Source organism: Protopterus annectens, chromosome 17.part0 (genome assembly GCF_019279795.1).
Source record: "Protopterus annectens isolate FY-2018-M chromosome 17.part0, PAN1.0, whole genome shotgun sequence".
Lineage (NCBI taxonomy): Eukaryota > Metazoa > Chordata > Ceratodontiformes > Protopteridae > Protopterus > Protopterus annectens.
Window position 1 is genome coordinate 551,560,912 of NC_056751.1, and position 27,956 is coordinate 551,588,867.

Consider the following 27,956-nt stretch of genomic DNA (forward strand, 5'->3'; position numbering starts at 1 on the left):
GTCTCAGAGAAGTGTTAGGGAGAATACTCCAAAAATGGTTGACAGGTGGGTTAACCTAGTGGCTGTTAATGCCATGGACAATCTGAGATGTTAATGTGTGATTTAGCACTACTGTGGTCTGAAGAATAAGCAGAGCTCAGAGACTGAGATACGTGCCTGAAATAGTACTTGTGATCTACTAAAGAAATATAGAAATTGATAAATATTTGTATCTGGAGGGGAGGGGCTTCCAAATGAAAAACAATGACTAAAACAATAAGATGTGAGCAAGAACAACCAGGCATGGGGTGGAACGGTTGGAAGACAGCATTCAGATTCACTGACTGCTTTTAAAAGGACTTTATTAATTATGGGAAGCCTTTGGGATCTGTACAACAATTTGCACATTAACTGTTGAAGCAGTTGTTGAAAGAATTGCACAGGTTGCAGAAATACAGTTATTATGCACTTGTAGATTAGGTTACCTTTGTTAATTTAACAATGATGTCATACAGGTCTAACTGCACCTCTTGTCTCCTAACCACCCAAGGCTAAACTGCCTTATGGAACCTAATCCGGCCGGGCTGTGAGTTAATGATTACAAAGCTTGTTCCGAGTGAGTCATACATTAATGCCTCATTAACATTCATGTTTAAAAGAATGATGCTCCTGTTGTATTCTTTCTTTTTTTTAATAAAACAACTGAACACAGAAGCAAGGAAAGCTGTACTCCACTGTGCTTCCATACAGCTGTTCTTCTTCTTCTTTTGGCTTTTCCCATACAACTGTTAATTGCAGTAATTCTCTTTTCCACATCTCCAGTGTGCATTGTGCTCCTGAGTTGTAATCTCACCCTTAGAAATAATTCAATTTTAGCATCTCTTCTGCAGGTTTCTAACCTCACCCACAAAGGCAGTTATGTATAACTATTTTCTGTTTGTCTTTTACCTGGAAATAGGATCACTTTCTATTAACATGCTCAAGAGAAGGCTTCATTCCTTTGTGTGCTGGTAAATAGGTGTTCTTATGTTCCACTCCTCCATGTGGCATGCAACTCCTCCATGTGGCATGCAGTGTATGCAAACCATCATATGTGACCACTAACAGTATGCAATGTGCAGTATTGTATCTGTGCAAGGATCACGAATCCTTGTTTTCCAGTCAGTACTCCTTGTACTCCCTCATAGTTTTATTCAGCAGCTTGTTTACTGGATAGTGAAAAAAATACAGACTAGGTGTGTCCCTTTTATGAATGAGACCTGAAATACATTAACATAGAAGAAACACAGTTAAATAAAACATAATGCAATTGTGTCTGACAATAATCAATAGTACAACAAAATAGAATATGAAAAAAAACATTACAAGTGACTGTTGTAAACACAAAAGAAGAGAATGCTTGTGCAAATAATATATACATGTATATATGTAGATAAGTAGATATATGTATAAAGAATATCTTGGAAGTGAAGAAGTAAATACAGTACTGTTGCCATGGTCCAGGACCTTTTATCACATCAGTGATCTGTATTTGACTAATGGGCCTACAGCTCGTAGGAATCTGGTAGAGAAGTATGACTGAGTGGTTGATTCGGGCCTACCTACTTTGTGGGGATTCAAAGCAAAGGTACCATCACAGTAAGTGAGACTCCTGACTAAGGCAGCTGCACAGCCTTATACTTAGGTTCAGACTTCTACAGACTGCTAACAGGTGATCTATGCCTGGTCTATAAGCATCTTCTGATCTAGCCTTAATGGAATTGATGCACATTCTCAAAACAAATAACTTCAGAAACACTCTGTCTAGGGACTTCAACCCTTACCTGCAACATGAATAAGACTCTTTGGAGAGAGAGTTATGCATTTCAGAGACTATCTCTTCTTGGGGACAGGCCTCCCATTCATGTGGAGCAAACCTCTTCCCTACACTTATTCAAATGCAACTTAAATCACTGGATGGGGAATCAAAGTGCACCCCTGGCCTGCCACCTATGCCCCCGTTGGAGTGAGGGAGCTTGTAAGTGCTTCACCAGTTGTGCCCTTGTTATATATACCCTAAACAAAACCTATGGGATCCAAACTGGTCCATTACATCTGGGTAGCATATCAAGGCTTAAAGAGACCCTTTAGGATTGCTGTCCTAGTAATCACCATAATCCTTTGATCCTTTTAATAGGATTCCCAGAATTAAGTTGCTGCACTGCAGCACCATGCAGCTTGAGAGTGCGTTTGACAAAGCATGTATGGGTGGTTGATCTAGATTCCATAATAGTATGTATTGCCTCTTCAGCCGAACCTTTCAATATATAGAGAAATTAGGGAGACAGAAACATCTTTGTTGGCTTTCTCTTTATCTAGAAAGCAAGATGAAGTGGTAAGATGCTTCATATTAAAGAAGAGACCCCACAAGATAATGTGGGGGTGTTACATCAGGTAAGACATGCGTGGAACAAATGGTTTATTCAGAAACCAAGAGGAACAGATGGTAAGAATGATGGGGAGGCAAATACTAAAGCAAAGTAGGAGTTATGAAGGGCAACACAGTTGTGTGTCCAATGTGGAAAGGCAGGATGTTTGGTGTACCTGTCATAAACACTATCACCACCTGGTATACCTGTCATAAGCACTATCACCACCTGGTATACCTGTCATAAGCACTATCACCACCTGGTATACCTGTCATAAGCACTATCACCACCTGTGCTAGTACAAAGGGGTACGAAGGATCATGATGTCAGAGGCACTCAGGAGGTGGACTTGAACAAAGGCTTTATATTGAGAGAGAATGGGAGAAACACATAAGCAAATCTGATATTACATGTTTATATATTAGCAACAGTGGGAGCACGTATTGAAAGCAACACCAGAGATCTGTATGAAAATGAAGGTCACTTTGTGCGAAATAGGAGATGAAATGCATTTTAGAGAGACAAATAAAAAAGTGGGAAGTAAGGGAAGCTAATAATGGGGGTATAGACAGGGTATGGGATGGGGGAATAACATTATCATATGTTGAAGAGTGGGGATTCCAGAGAGACAGATGAACCAAATACAAGCAGTGCTTAGTGGGGGAGGGTCACTGGCACTGAAGAGATAACAAACATGGACCATGGGGCAGAGTACGGAAAAGCATTCTAACCTATAGGATTAATACGAAGGAAACAGAAAGTAAGATAGCTGTGAAGTTACAATTCAGCTAATGATGGAGTGAGATGTATAATATGAAACAGAGTGTGAAGAAAGAAATGAAAGGAAAACTGAAATGTTCAACCTCAGCTGAGAAATAGGAGTGAGTGAACCCTGGTGCTTAGCTATGTGACAGGCCACCAGATGCAAGGATAGTACATAATGAAAGAGTAGAAAATAGAAGTAGGAGGTATAAAGATGAGGATAGTAATAATACAACAGTAAATGGGGAGGTACCAAACTCAGATGTGCTAAACTAATACTCATCCCCAAAAAAACCCAACTAATGATCTTCCATCCCACCAATGCAGCCTCACCCACCAATACATTTACCATCACCTCACTAAACAACACTATAACTCCATGCCCCAATACTAAACTCTTAGGAGTGGAAATTGACTGTAAGCTTAAGTTTTTCAAATACGTTTCCCAAACTATAAAACAAAGTTCATAAAAAAATAGGCACACTGTATAGAAATAAACATTACTTTACCAAAAATACTAAGATTGCAATTGTCTGGTCCCACCTAATCTCAACCCTGCTGTACGCAGCTCCCATACTAACTAATCTATGAAAATCAGAGATTCAAAAACTTGAATCCTGCTATAACAAAATAGCACGATTTGCTACTAACACATCACTGCCATGCACTTAAACTAAACTGGTTAGAGCTTCTCCAACTACTAGTGAACCATGGCCCACAAAATCCTCTATCAGCCCAGTAAAACACCTGCTCTACAATCATTTATCCAACCTTATGCCACAAACAGAAGCCTACACTCCACTAATAAAAAGTTCATAAAAATCAATGCAGCTAAAACTCAAGCAGGAGATTCCCTGTTCTCAAATTACATAGGCAAAATCTGGAATGAACTACCTGATAACATCACCTCTATAGTATCTAGTCCTGTTTAAAAAAAACTCTAAAAACCCTCCTAACAAGATGGCTGTGCCCCTGCTCTACTCCTGACTAACTCCTCACCTATGGTCAATGCCCTTATCTCTACCTCTGCTTACCAATTACTACTTCCATCTCTTTTGCTCTCTACCCACCACCTCCTACTTAACTTTACTAACTCAACTCCTGACACAAGGAATTTTCCTGTTCACTCATTCTTACTTTTGCCACACGTGCAATAAATGGTAAATGTTTTATCATAAAACTAAGCTTATATCAATGTATGTTTTGATGATGATTATGAAATATGTTATTGTATCTAATGTTTGTAAATATGTTTGTTCAAAGAATCCTGCACTGACCGTACCATCTACACTGAAACAAACATGCAGTTCAACCTGTTTTATTATTTGTATATCATCTATTTGTCTAACATATCATGTAATTGCCTAGACACTTCACATTTGTGCTTAACATACTCTGTATATTGTTGTACTATGCCTTATGTGGAGCTTTTCTTCCCGGGCCTCCGCTGAAAAAGGACAAGTGTCCAGTCGGACTTTCAAGGTAATCAAATGTAAAATAAAAAATAAAATAAAATATTAAAAATTAACAGTTAGAAGAGGTATTCAAGAGAACAAATGAGTTCCCTTCTCATATTTTGTTATCAGTAGCTCCTGCATGGGATTTATTGATTAAATAAATGGATGCTTTATCCTTGGCTGTGAACAACTTACAGAAAATCAGTTACAATATGGATGGATTGAAAAGAAACATTTTATGAGTAGTACTCTCAGATTCAGGGGTTCTCTGATAAAAAGAGCACGTGGATAGGATTTTGCAAGAGGTACAAGATGAGAACACACAGCTGGATCAACAAAAATAAACATCTAACACAAATGATGAATAGGCCGGACAAGAAAATGGCTAAGCTTCAGTTTTGGAAAAGAAGACAAACATCATAGGCATCCTAAAACACCTGGATAACTCCCAAACACCTGTATTAACAGTTTCCAAAATATTGTCAGAGTTGTTTAGCGCTGTAACTGACGTACTGTATCACTTGTTAACCTTAAACCAGATGCTGTCCACACATTGTAATCAAAACATTTTGGTCAGAATCAAACCTGTTATTATTCAGTTTTGTATTGTTTAGGAAAGGAACATGGTATTACAAGCTACTTTGAGGCAACAAGTTATGTTCAATCAAGCTTCTGTATCTTTTTATCAAGAATTGTCAATTGCTGTTACCTGTAAAAGGAAAGCTCTGTCATTTGAGCACAACTATGGCAAAAGGAGTTGACTGTAAGATTTGTTTCTAACAACACAAAGTTATCCATCAGAATATGACATTTTTTGGCTCTGTCACAGAAGGTGAGATGGAACTGTGGGATCTTAGTCCATTCCCATAACATGCAGCTTACACCAGACATAGGGACTTTCTAGAAGATTCTAGGTGACTTTCTGTTATGATCATTTTTCTTTTCCTTGTTCCTTTTTCTTTTTATACTATTTGGTTGTAAGCACAGCAATTACATTAATAGTTTTGGGTTCGTTCTTTTTTGTGGGAGAGTAATACAGAAGAATACCTTTTGCTTTCAAGAGCTTTATTAAAACACTCATTATATGCTTTTGATGTAGATAGCCTCTTTAAATATTAACAGCCTAAGTCATGTTATTAAAAGAAAGAGTGTTTACATACTTGCAAAATATTGATGTTCATATTATTTGTCTTCAGAAACTTCAGTTAGTTCCAGAAAAACATTATCTGCTGACACCATACAAGTGGTACAAAAATGCTGCAGTCAAATTACTCTGCAGTAAAATCTGCTGGTGTTACCATTGTTATTCATTGGCTTAGATATTCAATTTCTTGTAGAGTCAAAGAAGGCAGAATGTTTATATTACAAATAAAACAATTGCGTTTAATTTTCATGAGAAGATCTATTTATGCTCCTTTTTCAGGATATGACAGTTTTTTCCTTAAGTTATATTAATGCTTAAATTCTCTGGAAGCTAACTATTTCATCCTTGCACAGGACCTTGGTGTACATTTAAAACTCATCCAATTAAGGAAAATGACAGTAAGTCTACTGTTATTTTATGAATAAATAAAATACATATACTTCAAGTGGGATTTGCACACTTTGTTTTGAAAGCAAAGAACCACATGAGATGATTATTTTTGTATTTTTGCCAATTCTAGTCAAGTTCCAAGATATGATCATTTTATCTGAGGTCTGTATCTGATCTTGCTGCTTTTTCAGCCTTATTAAATCTCACAGAAAACTTCAAAAAATGTCCATAGGATTAGATATAGCTTAAAAATAGGTAAAACAATTGTTAGAAGTTTGGACTGTTAATATTCATCAACCAGTGTCTTTTATTAACACACAAGTTACGTTTAAATATTTACTGGATATCTTATTACAATCAACATAGAGGTTAAGGTGAGAAAACAAGGTTTGGAGTTAGAAACTTACTTGGTTAACTATAATAAAGATCTTTTAATCCAAAACTGTTTTAGAATAAAATTAATTCATTGTTATGAATACAATGTTCAGAATTTGCCCTGATGTGAAAGAAATAATTTTGTAAGTATGCTAAATAAGGGAAGGAGGATTTTTATGTCTTTTTAACAAAAAATTCACAGACCATTTTCATTCAATATATAAAAAATGGAGAATGAGGTAAGCATGTAACTAGTTAACAGGAGAATGAGGACTCATTTTCAAAGTACAACAAATAAATTATTGAAAGCCACATTCTTTCCTATGTAAAGAACAAACTGACTTAATCACACAAGATGGTTGCTCTGATTACATTTTCCCCTGCTTATGTAAACATAGCAATTCTTCAAAACATTACAGTCTCATTGCTAAACCAAAAAGCCCCAGACCTTGACACACTCCTCACAGAATTAACTATTAAGAATAGCTAGCAGACTTTGGGTAAACATGCAGCATTCTGTTCAGTGGATGTATGCCAACCAGATACTATAAGTAGGCATTATCTATTTATTTTCTGTGGAATCTACAACAATTCCAAAATTATACGAGCTTTATTTAATAAAAACACTATATCGTTTAAATACAAATGGTTGTGATTCTTCCACAGAAAATGAATCTCAAGAGATACAGCAGGGCTTTCCTCTCTCTCCTAGTATTTTCCTTTTTGCACTAAATCCTACTTTTCATAGTCATACAACATGAAGGGATATCCCTTATTATTGCAAGAGATACTCAGATAACAGTTATAAGATATGCAAATGATATGATAATCACCGTGTCATCATTAGTCTCATCAATATTTTTTAAACAGGTGCAGCAAATCTAAAATATTAGGGGCTGTAAATTCAACCCAAATAAACCTAATATGCCATTACTTACACGGAAATATGACTTCCAAGCCTAAGCAAAAATAGTTCCAACCTTAAAAGTGTTGTGTTGGCAATAAACGTCCAGTTTTCAAAGCACAGTCCATGCTCAATTTACCAGATATTTGACTGCATGAAACTAATGACTGAGAAATGACATGTCCTGAATTTTTCCTTCACAAGGAGAATGAGCGTTGTGAAGGTTTGTAGCTTAATGCTTTCACTTATTTTATTTATTTATTTTTTTCATTAAGAGATCATTGTTTAGGCTAATACATTGCTGGTATTCTAAAATAAGGAATGTCTAATGCAAGTTTTTTATAGAGTGGCCTCCATATATTCCTTGGTCTGCTCTAACAGTTCCAAAAGATAAGAGGACTATAAAATGGTTGACCAGAAGTATCATTTTTCACATATAGGAATTAATTAATTTGACAGGAACACTGATCAAAACTCCAAATGGCCCTTTTTGGCAATTCTGACTTTCCACCTTATATGATTTACTGGGATCCCATCAGAACACTGAAAACTCATAACACTAAAATCCATAACCTTGAACCCATTTCACTGAAAGCTGATAACTCTGAAAAGTATAGAATGTATGCAACGGTGTCATTTCTTATCATCAGAGTTATTAGGAATGCGAGTCTAGCACAGTATGTGTGAATTGCTATGGTCAGCATCATGTTGAACCCCCTGTAGATGTCTATTTGCTGTGAAGCAGTGATTCACTGTGTGTGGTGTTTTTTTCTTTTTTCCACAGTTGTGCAATTATGGAGTTAGTACATATAAGTAAGGGGGATGAGGGGGGCTTGCCCCCCTGCAAAAACATGTTTTTAGGATCTATTTCTTGTGGGGAATATTTTCAGTGTTATGAGTTTTCAGTGATATGGGTTTGACCCTATGAGTTTTCTGTGTTCTGACAGACCCAATTTACTGACATCTCGAAACACATGGGACCCTCTATTAGTTAATCTGCTTTGTCTGTTGAAATATAATTACAACTCTTGGGACTTATTCCTTTCCCTTAGTATAATTTTCTTCTCTCTGTTTGGCTTCCATTTATAAACTGGGAAAAATCTGTGCTTATAACTGTAATTGGAGCCCCTACCAGGCATTTAGTAATTAGTATGCATAGAGTCATGCATTACTCATACCTGTAATGAATCCTGGAATTTGTAGGGCTGATCGTGAAAAGGGCTCAAGAGTGGAACCATTCTGTGATTTCTGCCATTAGACAGTTCTGTCAGTGACAGCTTTAGAGATGAAGCTGACAGGGAAGCATTCTTTAAAGAGTGACATGCGCAAGCGCTTCAAAGTGCTTGCATATACTACTTTTATCAATTAAGATAAACATGGAAGCACAGCTTCAGTGAAGAGGGATAATTAAATTTAAGTTGATTTTGGAAACCTGTACAGAGGATCATAATGTCAGATGCAGAGAGTTGTCACCAAAAATATGTTGCATACATTTTGAGGATATAGAAACCTACTCTTCAGCAAAATATTGCCTTACTAAAATGCAGGATGTTAACATTACATCTAAAAGGAAAGCCCCCTAAGAACTGCTGTACAGTTGTTATTTTTTGCAAAGGTATGTCATGGCATCAAAGCGCACACCATTGAATCTAATAAAGAAGAAAGTGAACTGTTAAAACTATGCAAGCTATTTATAAAAGCAGTTTTACTGGAAAAAAAACAAAGTTGTCTTTAGGGAAATCAAACCTCACCTATACCCCCACACCTCCATTACGGAAATATATTAACCTGTCAGTCACACAGCTGTTGAGAAAGGCAAAGACTTGTTTGTCTTTTCGGCTTTTTCCCGGTAAGGGGTCGCCACAGTGGAACTCCAGTCTGCTAATGATTGGCAGTAGATTTTTATGAAATGCCGAGGTGTCAGCTCGACCTACCTTCAACGAAGGCACGCTCATTTATGCACGCATGTCTTTGGAACGCTACCCAACTGCGGGGAGGACATGCAGACTCCACACAGAAGGCACTCCCAAGCCACGCCGAGAATCGAACGAGAGAACCTTTTGCTGTGAGGTAACAATGCTACCGCCATACCACCGTGGCTACAGAGAAAGGCAAAGACTACCTTCACTAAATTGCCATCCTGCTCTTCAGTCGCCAAACTATGGTCCCTAAAACACGGATAGAGACAGCTGAAAGCAATAAAAATTCATCTGACTCCATGCATCATCAGTGGGAGGAAATCTACTGAGCCATCTCCACAAACACACACACACAAGGACATTTAAACTCCTCAGAGAAGGTACCCCAGCAGGACTTGAGTTCAGACAAGTCAGAAGCAGTGAAAAAGATTCTATAATAAATTTTCACAAAAAATGAAACAATGTTTTTCAGCAGAAATGTAGAAAAATATCAACTCACTGAAACAGCCATTCAGTTTATCTGCAATTGCAGAACTTTTTTTAATGAATTGATGGAATGATGCTGTCACTTATGGTGTCATAATGGTGTCAGTATGGATCATAAATCCAGACATCCATGGATCACTGAAAACTGATTTGTGTTTTTACACACTTTATGGTCATATTAGATGTCACTTATGCTTCATTTAATAAGTATGTTAATGAAGTTGAATTTAAATAACTATACAAGGTAACACAATGATGCAATAGATAGTGCTACAGCTCACAGTCAGTTCCATGCTAGAGTACCTTCTCTGAAGAGTTTACATGTCCTAATGTGTGTGTGTGTGTGTGTGTGTGTGTGTGTGTGTGTGTGTGTGTGTGTGTGTGTGTGTGTGTGTGTGTGTGTGTGGTTGACTCACTAGATTTCCTTCCACAGTCCAAATGCATGGCATCAGATGAATTCTCAGTGTTTTCAACTGTCCATAGGTGTGAGTGTCTTGTGATGGAGTGGCAGTTTACTCCAGACCAGTTCTTTGTCTTATGCCCACTGTGTGTGAGGATGGGGTCCGACTCCCCTGTGACTTGGTACAGGATAAAAAGCTTATCATTAAATGAATGACTGAAAGAATGGGTGTCATAAAATAATGACCGAGTGAAAGTGTAAAATGTTACATCTTATCTACATTAGCATAGTTTGTGCCTCCAAAAAATAAACCCAAACACAAGTTTACAACTGAGTCTATACCTTTAAATCTTTTACTATAAAGTGTAATTATATAATTTGCTTGTTGTTAACTAAACAGTTTACAATGGGGGAAGACAGAAATGGATTCTGTCCCATATTATGTAATATTAGAAAGCACTGCATTTTTATGAGCACTCTGAAAATGCCTACTCACTTCTTTATAAATCTATAAATATAAACTTAGATGACAGCAAAAACAAATATATTGAGGACTTTAGGCTACTAAGCACTTTAAATGCCACTAAGGTCTAGTCTGAATGGAGACGGATGTTTTAATTAGTGAACATAGAGTGCCTCTCTATATAAGTGAAATGCAACACAGTTTTGGTAACTTAGACTAATGTCTATATATATGAAGAATAGCTCAACACTCTAAATGCTTATATATCAAATCTTCCTGCTACTAAATATAGAGTAATTACAGGTTCTTGCTTGGACTAATTAAATATATTTGAGTGGCAGTGCACAATACTTAATGCCTCATTATTCAGGTTCCTTTAAATGCACCAATCTACATGGCAAGTTTATTGTAAGCCTTCATGTATTGCTTAGTTAATATTGTTCCATTTAAATTCTTAATAGCTGCAGAGCCTTGAAAAACAATATGCAGAGACCAACAGATAGTTCTGTGATTTTATAGGTTCATAGGTAAATACTAGGCTAGCTGCCCTTGCAAGCCATTTTAAGCCTAGCCAATTTTCCTTTTTCTGCTCAAAATAACCTATCCCGCTTGGTGTTAGATTGGTCTTAACCATCCTGTGGTCAATAATTATATATTACCCCTAATGAGAATATCTGGGATCTTACCATAGATAATTTAAGGAGACCCATGCATGGGATAAAGCATTTAGGAGTTGCCTCTGTCCATTATTAGTACAGTGGGAAATCCTGGGGTAAATTTTCTATTTCCATCCATAGATCCAAACTGCTGTTGAATATGAACAGGGATTAGCTTTGTTTTACATGGAAGGGAGTCTGTTCTACAGCCATGGTATCCTCTGCCAGATATACCTGTTCCTCCAAACTGTTCTAATGATCCTGCATGTTTAGGTGTAGATTTCTAGAAGAGTATTTCTGATGCCATTTGACTTGCTAATGTGCAGTAAATCCATCAGTATTGTGTTGGAGGATGCCTTTTATGCTAGTCACAGGTCACCTCTTAGCAGTCTGTAGAATATTGAGTATGGTGTCAGGGCTTTGAGTTAGTCCATTTAAGACATACTGTTTAGGCCTTGTATCCTTCTAGTAAGGTATTTCTGTAGGCATTTCTGTTGTTGCATGTGTCTGGACAGATACATGCCAAAGAGGGCATTATACTCAATGACTGGCCTAATGAGGACTAAGTAAAGGGGGATAATCCATTTGTTTGTAAGCTGTACAATATAGAAGGACTTTCTTATGGCAATGGACACATATTGATTGAAATTTAGGTCACTGTACACCTAAGTTCCCAAATCCCAAACAACTAAGTCAAATCTTAGGGGCCATTTGTCAATGTGGTCATTCCCTGAGGTAGATGACTTCCCAAAGGATACAATAAAGCATTGTTTGGCATTTAGTTTCAGTCCATGATGTTTTCAACAGTTAGTTATTGGGACATAACTTCCTGCAGGATGGCTGAGTCATTTGAGGATTCAATGTCTGTTCCTGGCTTGCAGTCATCTGCAAACTTAGCCAACCAGAGCGGTTTGTTATTGATTTTTATTTCAGAGAATTAAATGCCAAACATGGGAGGTCCCAGTACTGAACCCTAGGAGATTCTAATGGTAACTGGTCTCTTTGTGGAGGTAACTTTCTCAATTTTGGCTTCCTGCATCTTGTCTATGAGCCATTTGGCAATTCAGATTTTCTATAGGATCATCCTGTCGCTTGTCTGGTGAGGATAAAACAGATGAACATTCGTGGGTTCAGTTAATGCAGCTTTATTACACACAAACACATCAGGAATGAGGCTTTGTAACTTAAACTTGAATAAACTTATAAACAGACTGACTACCACACTCATACATGTTAACACTCTGGCTGTTCTCTCAAAATGGCACTGCTGTCTGCACATGCTCACTATTTATATGCACGCGCTTACATCTGGAAATGCTTCTTAAAGATAAATACACTCTAATCCACATCCTCCCTCTTTGAGAAATAGTCCATATACAAAATGACAGTACTCAATGGCATGCAATTTACAGAAATGATCTTTTGACAAGCAATTATACAGAACTAATTATCTGGCATGCAATTATACAAAATCAGACACACATTAAAAATCATGTCCAGGTTGCTGTGTATTTTACACTAGGTCTGGAAATATGACCGGATTGTGTAACATAAAAATCAGAATTGGATCTAGCAATGGGGACTGTCTTCATTCAGCTGTGGAGGACATCTGGGACATCATTAGAAATGGGAATGGATAATGATTCATGTTCTTCTGTATGAACATTGTCAGGGTTGCTCTGAGATCTAGCTTCTGTATTACAGGTACAATGTCGCGATATCGTTTCTGATACAGGAAGAAGATGCCTGCAGTTTCTCCTGTATTCTATACCCTCAGATTCCACGAAGTAGGATCTTGGCTTGGCACATATACCTCTCACTTGACCAATTCGATCAAAGCCTTTCGCCATTTGCATCCTCACTGTCTCTCCCTTTAAAGGACGAAGAAATCTGCTCATTTTATTATAGCTGGACTTCTGAGAAGAACGCTTCTTAAAAAGTTGGGTTTTGATAGCTCTGTTGTTTTTAGCATTAGGCACCAACAAACTAGAACTGATAGGCAAGGTTGTTCTGGTTTGCCTGAATAGAACTCTCTGAGCAGACGAGCCAAGTAGGTTGTCATGGGGTATATTTCTGAGATTAAGTAAATTCAAGAAGATATCAATATTGGCACACTTTGACCTCTCTAGTAATTGCTTTGCACTCTCTACTGCACATTCAGCAAGGCGATTTGACTGTGGGTATTAAGGACTACTAGTAACATGAATAAAGTCCCACTTTTGCAAATCTCTGAAACAATTGACTGGTAAACTGAGAAAACCATCGTCAGAAATAACTTTATGTGGACTACTATGGACTGAGAAATGATGTTTCATCTTTATAATAACAGCACTGAACATTAGGTTAGGTAGCAAACTGATCTCAAACCAGTTTGAATAGAAGTCTGCCAACACTAAGTAATGCTGACTTTTCCACTCAAATATGTCAGTTGCTACTATTGACTATGATAGTTCAGGAATTTGGCTTAGTTGAAGTGGCTCTTTTTGCAAATGTGGCTTAGTACTATTGCACACTGAACAAGAAGAAAACACTTTATCAATGTCTTTCGATAGAGAAGGCAAAAATACTAGCCCTCTGGCCCTTCTTTTGGTACAATTGGAACCAGGGTGGCTGCGATGCACAATTTGAATGAATTCACATTGTAAGGAATTAGGAACTTTTGGACCTTTGAAAATGATACCATCTTCCATCAGCATCTCATCTCTGTATGGAAAGTAAGGTTGCACTTCTGGCGGTACACAGGATTGCTTTGATGGCCATCTTACATTGATTCTTTTACAAAATAGGATCAATCTTTGTATGATCACTTAGCTCATCAAGTCTCGTGGTTGAAAAATTATGCACTTCCATGACATCAAAGTCAAAATTCTCTGCAGCAAGCTTTTCCGTGGTATTTCTGAGCAATCTGGATAAGGTATCAGCCAGATAATGAAGTGTACCTTCCGTATAGACCATTTTGAAATTATACTTTTGCAATCAGAGTATAATTCTTTGTAGTCTTGCTGGAGCTGAATGCATAGGCTTCTTTAAAATAGTCAATAGAGGTTAATGGTCAGTTTCTATTTGGATAGCTTGGCCATAAATATAATCATGGAACTTAGAACATGCAAACACTATTGCCAAAGTTCCTTCTCAATTTGACCATACTACATCTCAGTTTGACTAAGAATTCTAGATGCGTAGGCAACAGGTCTGCTCTTTTGAAGAATAACTGCACCAAGACTGAACTTTGAAGCATCACAAGAAAGGACTACTGGTTTGTGGAGTTCATGGTATCTTAATGTAGGTGGGTTAGCAATTTGCTGTTTGAGGTTATCAAATACTCTCTGGTGTTGTTCTAACCATAACCATGCAACATTTGTGTCAGCTCTCTTAAAGGTGCTGATAACTCACTAAAGTCAGGGATAAATTTGCCCAACTAGTTAAACATACCTAGAAAACACTGTAAGGCTTGGACGTTGTCTGGAGCTGGCATCTCAAGAATGGCTGCTTGTTTAGAAGGGTCTGGTTGTAAGCCTGTACTGGTAAATAAATGACCTACATAAGTAACTTCTGGTAATGTGAATTTGCACTTCAGAAGATTGAGCTTTAAATTAATTTCATCCATTCAGTCCAGAACTTTCCTGAGGTTTCAGTCATGCTCTGCTTCACCATTGCGTCCAACCAGTAAATCATCAACTATTATTGCACACGGTTAACCTGAAAAAAATTTGCTCCATTGCATGCTGAAAGACTTCTCTGGCAGAATTTATTCCGAAAGGCATCCTGAGGAATCTGTAGATACTAAATGGGATACTGAATGTAGGCAGTGGTGAAGATTTGTGATCAAGCATTGCTTGCCAAAATGAACTCTTTGCATCTAAGGCAGAAAAAAACAGTGGCATTTGGCATGTGGGTGGCAATTTCCTTGACTATACGCATAGGATGATGAGGTCTTTTTAATGCCTTGTTCAAGTCTCTTGGGTCAATGCATATTCTGATTTCATCTGAAATTTTCTTATGGGAAGCTACCGCGGAAGAGACCCACTTGGTTCTGTGACAGGACAAATCACACCCTGCTAAACCATTTTGTCTAACTGGACCTTGACTTTGTCCTGCATAGCTATTGGAACTCTTCTTGCTGGTCTGACCACTGGGTTGACCTCTGCATCTACTTTCATGGAGTACACAACATGAAGTTTGCCTAGCTTGTCATCAAAAACATCAGCATACTCTGAGAAAATAGTATCAGTAAAGCTGGAACTGGGCCATGTGCTTACATGATGTTACTTATTTGGTAAAAGAAAGCAGTTTTGTTCTTAAACTGTTTCTGAGACCTAATAATGACTGCACAGGTCTTCAGACTACATAAAATTGCAAGCTGTAACTGTTCACAGCCAAATAGCATGAAAGTAGTACTGAAGCTTCGGTATGAATCTCTTCACCTCCATGAGCAACAGGATTTGCACAATTAACCAAATTAAGTTGCTCACCAGCTCTCCCTTTAGCAAATATTTCTGCTGACATTACATTATACTTTGAACCAGTGTCTACTTTGAGCTCCATGGGCTTACCATTGATCAAGACAGTACAAAATACTTCATTCTTTACCAAAAATCTACTGCATTAACCTTTTCACTGACTACTGATACACCATCTACATAGAAAGTGAAGTTGCAGCTTTCTACATGATCAACTTGCTTTTTTGAGTGACCTTTATTAATAACTGAATGAGGCCTGCTTGATATACAAAACTTTTGAAAATGCTTCTATTTTGTACACTTGTGGCATTGCTGACCAAATGCTAAACACTTTTCCCTTTTAGATCATGACTGGCACCACAATTACAACAGTTAATAAGACTTGACTTGGGTTTTATGACTCACTCTTATATTGTATTGTGCATGCCCTTTCTACTGCGCTAGTCTTGAAACTTGCTAGAAAGCTACAGGTTTTCCCCTGCCAGACCTGCACGGATTGCAGCTGTCATGTGCTTAGGCCTGTTTCTGCTTGCCACATGTTGCATGCTGTCTACATTTGCTCTAGAGGTTGCTGAAAACGTGCTCTTATCACTTGCAGGCATACTTGTGTTCCTTTCTGTGAGCTCATGGATTTGACAAATCTCTATGGCTTTGCTTAACATTAAATCACGGTCACGAAGCATCTTTCTCACTGCAGCACTATTAACACCACACACAAGCCTGTCCTTTTTTAACTCATCTTTCAAGTCACCAAAACTATGTTTTAGCTTTATTTCTCAAGTCAGTGATCTAAGCTGCAAAGGTTTCACCTAGCTTTTGGTCTCTTATAAAAAATAAGTGCCTCTCTAATGTAACATTTGTCTGGGGTTTGCACATTTCTTTAAATTTACATTTTAAATACTCGGGATCCTCCCTTGATTCAGACGTTACCACAATATGGTGGTTCCCCCTCTCCTGCATATACTGTTGGTGCATACACAAATGAATGCGCTCTTTCAATAGCCTCTGACCCAGCTAAATTAAGCAAAATGAATGCCCTTGTACATGCATCTTTGTCAGAAAAAGCTGCTTGTATGAAAGTATCATATTCCTGCTCAAATACTCTCCAATTCTCTGATATATTATGATCAAACACAAGTGGACTGGGTCTGCAAAATGCCTCTGCCATAGCAACACACAGTAGTGAAGGTGCTTGTAATTATGTACGAACATACACACACAAATATATAACCAGAAATTTATGTCAGTACTTGTAATTATGCCCAAAAGTACAACAAACTCTGAAATAACTGCACTTTGCCAAATAAGTCTCCGTAGCACAAGAACACTTTAAAATCAGTGTACTTTGTGAAACCACTCCTTATCAATGTAAGAAATACTTTGAAATTACTGTACTTTGCAAATAAACTCTACACAGCAGAAAAAGCTCAGAGTAAAAAACACTGAGATGAATGCACTTTGCAAATAAACTGTACACAGCACAAAAACTCTTCAAAATGGCTGTACTTTGTGAAATAATTATGCACAGTGTAAGCATAACACTCTGAAATGGCAGCACTCTGCGAATAAATGTACACAGCATAAGAAACCTTTCGAAATGGCTGTACTTTGACTGCACTTTGCAATATAACTGTACTTTGCACACAGCAAAATCTTTGAAATAATTGCACTGCTACAAAGCACACACTCTGTAAACACCCCCACACACTCTGAGATACTTTCTAACAACTCTAGGTTTGCTTTGAATGGCTTTGGTCAATGTAAAATAGTAGTTTGTGCCCAAACACAGTCTTTTACTAAAAAACATGCACTTGCCTTCCTCTTTACGCTTAATTTTGCCCTTTTATTGTACTCATTAGGTTTTTTTATCTCTTATCATACTTATCATGCTTTTCTTGTGCTTGTTTTACTTTAAACTTGCTCATTAAGCAAACCAAAGGTAAGTCTGAGCCCCATATGAATATCTCTGCTAGTTTTCTCAAATATCGTGGTTTCAAACAATTTGTTTAATTAATAACGTGTTTCATGCCTTTCATTTGATTAATGATATGTTTTGTGCTACTTGTTTGATTAATAATGCGTCTTGTGCCTTACAAATGCATTGTTTCATTTTCTTTGCCAAATAAATAATTTGTGCAGTTTTTTCTTACCTTAAGTTCATTTCTGGCCCTTTTTGTTTGTCTGAGCTCCGTTTCACTTAACCAGTTCAGTTTGCCTTCACCGTCAGCCTGCACCTCATGGCTTGAAGAAGTTGATCTTTTAATCCTGGTTCTGACACCATGTCACTCATCTGGTCAGGATAAAACAAATGAACATTCGTGGGCTCGGTTCAAGCAGCTTTATTACATACAAACACATCAGGAATGAAGCTTTGTAACTTAAACTTAAATAAACTTATAAATTGACTACCACACCCATATGTGTTAAGACGCTGGCTGTTCTTTCAAAATGGCACTGCTGCTTGCACGTGTTCACAATTTATATGCGCATGCTTACATCTGGAAATGCTTCTTAAAGGTACATACACACGCTCTGCTCTACACATCCAACAACTGCTCTATACTTCAAATTTTTATATACGAATCCTTTCACAGACAATAACTATTAGGTATATTAACCAATTATCATACACCAAAATATTTTATTTATTTATTTTCCAAGTAGTGTCGGACTGGGCCAGTGGCCCATTTGCAGCAGAGACCCGGGGAGAAAAGCTCCAATCAAAAAATAAAAGCAGAAGAAAAATACAACAAAGTAATTACATATATGGTATGATTATAAAAATATTGATTACGATTAGAAGCAAGGTAGTCTATAATGTACAGACGAATGCACAACTTAAGAAGCATAAGCATACAAAAATGTGTGTTTTTTGAAAAATTAGGTTAGAAAAGAGAGGCAAATGGGCAAAAATAGTGAGTTGCTTGTTCATAGGAGAGTTATAAGTTGCTATGCACACAAAGTTGATAAAATCTAATTAGTATTCTAAAATGTGCATGCTGATTGGAAATGCAACTCAATTAAATTACTAAAAGTAAAGGGTAACATGCATAAGATACATTGTAAACTCTCCTTGACACAAAAAAGTCAAACCTTCACATACATAGCAGTTAAAAAATACAAACCTGCATAATACAACTCATTGAATTATGATGCTTAACTCATTCACTCCAGTGGAGTTCAGGAAGTTTGCACTGTAATTTCCAATGAGAGGAGCCTAAGCCTTTTGACAGAATCAAAGTATGTCCTCACATTTCAAACAAATGTTCATATTTCTGGGATTATAGGGTTTATGAAAGAAACATAAATGGTAAATTCTTCAGCAAAAACTATTTTTATAGTGGTAGTATTCTTTAGGTTCTAGGTCTTAAACCAAATTTTATAAGTCACAGTAACGGTTATGTTTGTAATATTTTGTAAACAGCTTACAATATCTCAGCAACCACTCAAGTTACACACATACTGTCAGCAGCATTTTATTCATCTGAGGCTAAGGAGTTCTGTCTATGCTACTGGGTTGTTGAGATATTTAGAAAAAAATGAAAATTATATCTATATAAATTAATATCATAAAAACAACAGCTAAAATCCATTTACCTGCACTAGACAGAGGTCAAATATTAATGTAGTTGAGTTTGCCATTGTGTAATCTTTAAGATTAAATATTTTAAAACCTTGAACATAGGCAAGGTTTGGAATTATTGTTGTAAACATGAACAGGCAATATTTGACACCTAGAGGTGTCAGTAGGAGTTAACTTCAGATGCACTTGGAGGCATCACTCGGATGTAATGAGTTAAGGTGCTTTTCCACTATCACATATAATTACGCTAAAAAAGTTAAATAAAACCACCAGCACCCCTTCAGTGTACTGGAAACCCTTCCCAAACACAAAACATGCAACAATTCTACATCAGGCCCCTTATCTAGAAAAATGCATTCAGAAGAATATCACAAGCAATAACAAAACTGAAGTGTTAGCTGGTTTGAATTTAGTCCATGGATACAGACTACAATAATTTCTGATCCAAAGATAAAATATAAACTACATGTAATACTCAACAAAAAGGAAAATGTAACACAAAATAATAAATATATAACTTTTGAAGTGAAGCTGTCAGAAAAAGTAAAGTAATTCAAAAACAAGTCCTATGGTGGAACCCTAATATAAACAAGCTCTATAACAAATGAAAAGAACTCTGTATGCAAAAAATAAATCTCTTGTGAAGCCAAAAATGGTCTTACTCACCTAAATAAGAAACTCCAAAACCTGATCAAATCAACCAAAGTCATAAATGAGGTAAAAATGACATCAGAAATACAACTATTCAGTCTAGGGATCTAAAACTCTTCTGCAACATCAATAGAATGGCTTGGAGGGATAGGTATATTTTGCAGAATATACTGCTGCTAAGGAACAAACTCCCCAACCACATAAAACAAAGTTAATCCCTGTCCATTTTCAAGTGCAACTTAGATCTATCAATGAGAAACAAAAAAATTACCCCAGTACTGCCCCCTGTACTAGTAATGGACAGATGCAGCTGCTAAATGCTTTATCTCATGTGTGGGCCCCCTCAGATTATCTATGGTATGATCATTTATTCTCATTAGGGGTGATATATAATTATCAACCATGGGTTGAGTAAGGCCAGTCTATAACCAGATGGGTAGGTTATTTTGAGCACAAAAGGGGAAACTGGCTAAGCTTAAAATGGCCCACAAGGACAGCTAGCCTAGTACTTACCTATGAACCTATAAAATGGACACCCATGTTAAAGATACCCACAATGCCTTCTATAGCTATGTTAGAAATCTCAGAAATAATGCCCAGCACTGTACAGAGCTAAAAGTAAATGATACCACCTTCTCAGATGCAGAGGACATTTCCAATCTACTAATTGACAGATTCAGCTTTAAAGTCACCCCCTCTCCAATATTTTTAGATTAAATACCCACATCTACCCCCTCATCAAATCAACCAACAACAAAGTATCAAGGAAATATCTAAAGCTAAGAACACCAGAGTTATAGGGTCAGATAACATACTAGGCTGCCTAATGACTAGCCTGAAACACGAATTGTCAGTTGTCACCAAACGAATTGTCAGTTGTCACCAAAACTATGGACTGAAACTAAGTGCCGGGAAATGTATAATCATATCCTTCAGCAATCATGACTCCCTTTGTAACTATCACATTGTCAGTACCCCCTTCGAAACTAATCCTGTAGTTAGAGATCTGGAAATCTGTGTTGACAATGAACTGTCTTTTGATCACAATGCATCCACTAACATAAGGAAGTCCTTTTTCATCACATAGCTTATATTGAAAGGTATAGAATCCAACTTCAGGGACTTAATTCCTCCTCTGTACTTGGCACTCATTAGGGCAGTCTGAGTAAAATGCCCCTTTTTGTTTGTAACTGTCCAAGCACTTGTCATAGCTGGAATGACCACAATGCTTCCTCACTAAGCATGCACTAAATCATAAAAAACATGTAGACCATCTCAAAGCTTTGTCTGACTTCTCACTATTTACATAAGCATAGTGAATATGATGCTAGCAAAATTGATTTAATATGTTTGGTTTTGGAAACACTACTTGAAAACAATGTGTTTACGTTTAATGACAGCTTGTATTTACAACGTGATAGCGTGGCTATGAGCACTTCTTGTGCCAATAGCTATGCCAACATGTTTATGGCTACCTGGGAGGAGGAGGTACTGTTTAAAATGAATTTGTTTATTGAATTTGTTCCATTTTATCGAAGTTTTGTTGATGACCTCTTTTTTATTTGGAATGGTTCTAGTACCACTCTGGACCTATTTTTACAGAGCTTAAATGCTGGGCTTGAATACTTGAAATTCACCTTGAACAGGTCCCAAGAAAGTATAGAATACCTGGATATATTCATACAGAGAGGGAGAGATGGTAATATGAATACAGGAGTTTATAGAAAGAGCTGTTACAAAAACACTTTATTGCATCGAACAAGCATGCATCCATCCTATACTTTTAGGAATGTCACAAGAGGACAAGGCATGAGGGTGTCGAGGCTTAATGCCACAGATGAAAGCTATGAAGAAGAACTTTGTAACCTTAAGGATATGCTGTTACAGAGAGGTTATGGTCGAGATGAGGTTAAAGTAACTTGAGTGGCCTGGATGTTCTGAAGCCAAGTAGGGCTAAGCCCTATTATTCCATGCCTGTGGGTAGAAATGAAGTAATGGAAACTCGATTTATGAATGATAAACTTATGTTAACCAATTTATTTCACCAATGATATTAATGAGATTACGAATATTAAGAAGCATTGGAGGATACTTACCACTGACCCTGATCTTAGGGAAGTGGTGGGAAAAGAACCCAAATTCATATAAAAGAACAAACGTAACCATAAATCTATTTTATGTCAACAGCCCAATTACAATAATAAAGATTGTACTTTAACATATGGCACTTTTCCATGTAATAATTGTAACTTTTGCACTTATATAGATAGTAGTGGTACTTTTACACATCCAGATACTGGACGAAATTTTACGTTTCAGCTGATGGCTAATTGTAAGAGCTTGAATGTGGTATATCTTGCTGTATGTGAGGTATGTAAATCATTCTATGTTGGCAAGACCAACCGTTCCCTCAGGGATCGTATGAGGGAACATTTATACAGTAGATTTATGGTTATAGATGCAGTAGTTCCTAATATAAGAGAAGGAGATATTAGTAATACAATGGAAAGTAAAGAACAGTGTTGGATTTTAAGGTTGAGAGCAGATACAGGTAAAGGGCTGAATGAGAGGGCTAGTATTAGACCATTTCTAAAGAACAGGAAATTATCTATTAAAAAGTAATATGTATATAAGCTACATTTAGGATGGATTTAATATGCTTAGATTATTTTATTTTCTTAATTACATGTTTTGATTAATGGTTTAAACTAGATACTGATGAAATCGGCACTGAGGATATTTTTGGAGTTCTGTGATTTGGATAGTTATCTAATTGTTCGTGACCCACGGTGGTGGTGCTGCGGTAGCATTGTCGCCTCGCAGTAAAATGCTGTCCGGTTCGATTCTCAGCTAGAGCGTCTCCTGCGTGGAGACATGCGTGAATGGGCGTACCTTCGTTGAAGGTTGTGCATCTGGGCTGGTAACTCGGCATGTAAAACTCAACTACTAATCATTAGCGGACCGGAGTTCCGCTGTGGCGACCCCTAACCGGGAAAAGCTGAAAAGACACAACAACATGTTTCTCATGTGTTTTACACCCTTTATATATTTTATATAATGTGTATTTATAGGTTATCCTTACATTTAGAATATATTTTATAGGAATACAGTCATGTGTTAATGTGTTGCAAACTGATTGGAGGGATTGTAGTATAAATTTGACCACTTATAACAACATATCATAGTCTGATGAAGCTTATGTGAAAGCGCTAACCATTGCGTGAATAAATACGATTTTATTTGAACTACTGGTATCTGCATGGTCAGTCTGAGAGCCCTGGAATTTACTTGTACTTTTATTCAAAATTCTTTTTACCTGGGCTACTTGGCGTTTACTCTCCTTGGTATAGCTCTTATTGTGTCTTTTTTTTTTTGTTGGATTTGTTTCAGAATTTCAAACTTCTGAAACCGTAGAAAGACATGCTTTGCCACTACAGAATCAAATGCTAGAATACTGGCAGCTTTCCCTGCATGTGTCCAGGATGCAGATTCTGTGACTTTATGAGTAAGAGAAACATCTCTCATTGTCCAAACACAAAAAGAAGTATTACAGCACAGTGAGATGTTATAGCAAAAGCAAGTTTGTAGTTTACAGGGCCAGCTACCCAGCATGTAGAGCATTTTATATAGGCACAACTATCAATGCCCTAAAGGTAAGGGTTACTAAACACTTATCAGACATCTGACAAAAAAATCTTAATACTCCACTAACCAGACATGCTGTACACTGCAGAAACTTTGAGAAATTTGTGTTCCACATAGTGGAAAAAGTATCAACAGGCCCACTTAAACGAAACAAAGGAGCTATACTTGAGAAAAAGGAACTAGAGTGGTACATTTGCCTAAATATGTACTGGTAGATCACAAACTGTTCCATCAAATCTGTACTTTAACTTAGAAAAGTGGACCATAATAGTCTTTACTAACAGTTAGATACTGTATTTTTTATATTCATTCATTATATTTTTAATTAGCATTATATTCTCATTGGTTGACTACTACAGGACCACATAAGACAACAATTAAGCAAGTTAACATCATGGGCTTAAAAGCACTTTTATATTTATATGCAACATTGCATTCTTGAAGGAAAACCACCCTAGAACAAAAAAAAAATCTTTCACTCTCTCTGTTTCCTGACCTATTTTAACACCTCAAAATCACTTTATGTGCTTTATTTGTAATTTTAGCCTGCTTTCCACAACATGGCTACCAATGGGTCTTGATGTATCAATGTGATCTTGTTCTCCCTGAACCCTTTCTCTTTTCCATAATCCTTTGTATAACTCATGCTGGACATAAAGAAGTAACTTTGAATTCCCATCCCATTGACATATAATGGGATTTGTGAGGGTCACTGTTATTTTCTTTACCTTCTGTAAAAGGACTACTTCTTTTCTCTCTCTAATCACCCTCATTCATGTTTCGCTCAGACCTTGTTTTACACTATATTTAGAAGTTATCCAGCTACAGCCAGAAAAGTAACTAAATTGCAGGGCTTTGTTCAGTGTTTTCTTTTGTAGTTCAAGAGAAATTGAGACTCCCCTCCCCCCACACTACTGCAGAGGTGTTAAAACTGTCACTGCACTGAGAGACCCTTGCAGAATCAATTCCTGTTAGACTACAAAAGAAAACCCTGAACAAAGGCCTGCAATTTAGTTACTTCTCTGGCTGTATCTGGATAACTTCTAAGTATAGTGTAAAACAAGGTCTGAGACAAACATAAATGAGAGTGATTAGAGACAGAAAAGAAGCAGTCCTTTTACAGAAAGTAAAAAAGATAACAGTGACTCACAAATCCCATTATGTACTAGTGGCATGGGAATTCAAAGTTACTTCCTTATGTCTGGCATGAGTCATACAAAGCATTATGGGAAAGAGAAAGGGTCGTGGGAGAACAAGATCACATTGATACATCAAGCCTCATTGGTAGCCATCTTGTGGAAAACAGGCTAAAATTACAAATAAAGCACTTGGAGGGATTTTGAGGTGTTAAAAATAGGTCAAGAAACAAAGAGTGGAAAAAAAAATATTGTTAGTTCTAGGGTGGAGTTTTCCTTTACACAAAGTTCTCTCATTTCAAATTCCAGTGCATTTGTCAGGAACATATTACTAGTAAGCATACATTTTTCTACATTAAGTCATACAAGATTTTAATACTGGTTTATATACACTCATTCCAGGGATTCAATAAACTCTGTGAAGCCTACACAAAGTTTGTGTGTTAGTCCAATGAGCAGCAGTGCTAATTGTGTATGCATACTGCGCATTGCGCTTACACAAATACAAGTGATGTTTATGTTCTGCTGGCCAGAGAACCATGCAGAGCAGCACAAATGCAGAAAGAAGATGCATGCAAGTTTGCCTATTGACAAACTTGCTCGGTGAGATTGTGCAGACAGCCACAATGACTACCAGGGGTGAAAATACTGCTATAACAGTAGTGTTAACACATTAAAGAAAAGTGTACTCAGTGTGCAGTGTACACTACAATAGTTATTTGCAGAATGACATACTTGATGGTGGGGTCTACAGTAAGGGCAAATACAAAATGGGCACAGACATGAATGACAGGAGGAATGAAGGAAGAGGGCATGTTAAATACGACAATGTACCTAAGACAGGATATGTAAAGGCATGTATTTCCAGGACAAGTCCATAGCATAACAATAAGCACATATGTAGATAGCACAATGCATACTGCTGTTTACACCTCCAGTGTGAGTATATTTCTATTATCACACATAATAGTATATATGTGACAGTCACACAAAGTTACATGTCACTGGAGAAGAATAGTTGTGATATAAACATCAGTGACATGGCCCCTGAAGATGACATTTAGTAATGATTATATATACTGTACAATAGGGGATACGTGCATATTTGTGAAGATCTGCAAAATTACTTTCTTGAATATGGTTGACATGTCACCATAACTCTCAACCAATCATGGACATGTAGCAACAGACTGATGGACAACCGTACACAGAAGCAGAAACAACCACAGAATTTTTTTAAATATTACTACTAGTCTAAGATATTGAAAGAATATATAAGTGCAAGTTATTATACATGTTCTGCAGGAACAGATGTGTACAACTGTAATGATGGTCAGTATTCCATAAGGAGAATTCACCCCCCTTCCACAAAAATGACCATTTTTCGGAGTGTTTAAGAGGGAAAGTGTTAAACCGGGAGTTGAAATTTAGTGCAATGTGTTAAACCGGGAGTTGAAATTTGGTGTAATCATGGCCAGTTGAGAGATATGTATGACACACAAGCTACACCTGGAAGAATCAAATCCATGCCATCAATGATGTCAATGAGTTGTGTGTTTACTGCGTGCAACACAAATATATTTCACACAAGTATCTTGTAGAACACTTTGAAGGAAGTCTGCACTGTCAAATATTAGGTATGCATCCCAAAGAATAGTTCTGTATGGCCTACCAGATATATGGGAGCTCACTGTACCAAATGTGATACACTTGACCAAAGCATACTTGGCTGACATATGTATCGGTCATATTGATAAAACTTACAAACACACTATTATGAGTGGATTCCCTACACACAGCTGGATGTTGCATGCATCTGCCACATGTAATAGCAATGCGTATTGTCTGAATCACCTGAAATTGATGTGTAAATTAATAAATGATCCATTATAATGAATGGTATGTGCAACCAACAGCAATACATCAACTACACTCATGTACACAGAAATTACAGCAGTGCAAAGTCCAGTATCAATTAGGAAGGAAGCTGTCACTGCAATATTGTTCACATGCCAAACAATACATGGAGCACACTCTATAAGCACATTAAACCTCAAGACATGTGACACATGATCACTGTCCCCCTGACATTGCCATTGAAAATGTTATACTGTTATGAAATCCTGACATACATGCTTGTGTGTTCATGCAAACCATCAAGTGGTAATACTGATCTAATGTGGTATATGGTTATATCCTTGATACTGTAGTCGCACTGTACCTAGGATACAACTGGACTTCATAGGTTCATAGGAGAGTACTAAGGTAACGTTCCAAGATCCTATAAAAGCCTAGCCATATTTAACACGAGTTTCACAATTTTCAATAGCTTTATGAATGATGTTCACACAGGTATGAGCCTATGGTATGTTATCTAATTTCAAATTCCTCTATCCATGAGGGACATAGATGCAACAACAGGAGTACAATTATGATTAACCATTCATTGATCTAAGTTACACTTGAAGAGGTCAGGAAAGGCTTTTGCTTTATGTGAATGGGAAGCTTTTTCCAAAGAAGGTATAGTGTCTGAGAGATAGAGCTCTCTCTCCAATATGATTTATTATGTCAGAGGTTAGTTTAACATCCTTGAAACAAGTGACCTTCGTGCAGTTTGCTTTACCAATGTGTCCATCATGACTGGATTGGAGACTGCCCTGTAGGCTAGACAAAGATCACCCCTCAGTAATCTGTAGTAGACAGAATACAGTGATGGGGATTTTAGTTTTTCTGCACAGGACTTATTTTTTACACCCTGTTTATTGTAAGAAAACTCAGTGGTTGCTACATTTGATGCAGATGTGTGTTGAAGTACATGTAAATGGATGTATTGTACTCAATTGTTGGTGTGATGAGGGCGGACTACAATAGAATTATAACATCCTTTGATGTGGCTGGCATGCCCATACTTATGAGTTGCGCCACATACAATGGATTTGTCACCACTGTGGACACATGGTGGTCGAAATTTTGATTATTACTATCTACCCAAGTACCCAGATCATGTACCACTGGGTCTACTCTTGGGGGAGATGTGTCTAAATTGCAATTAGCTTGGGTATTTGCTTTCCAAAAAGGAATAATTATGCTTTTTGGTCATTTGTAATCTATCTCTTGTAAATTTTTCTTCTCTCTGTA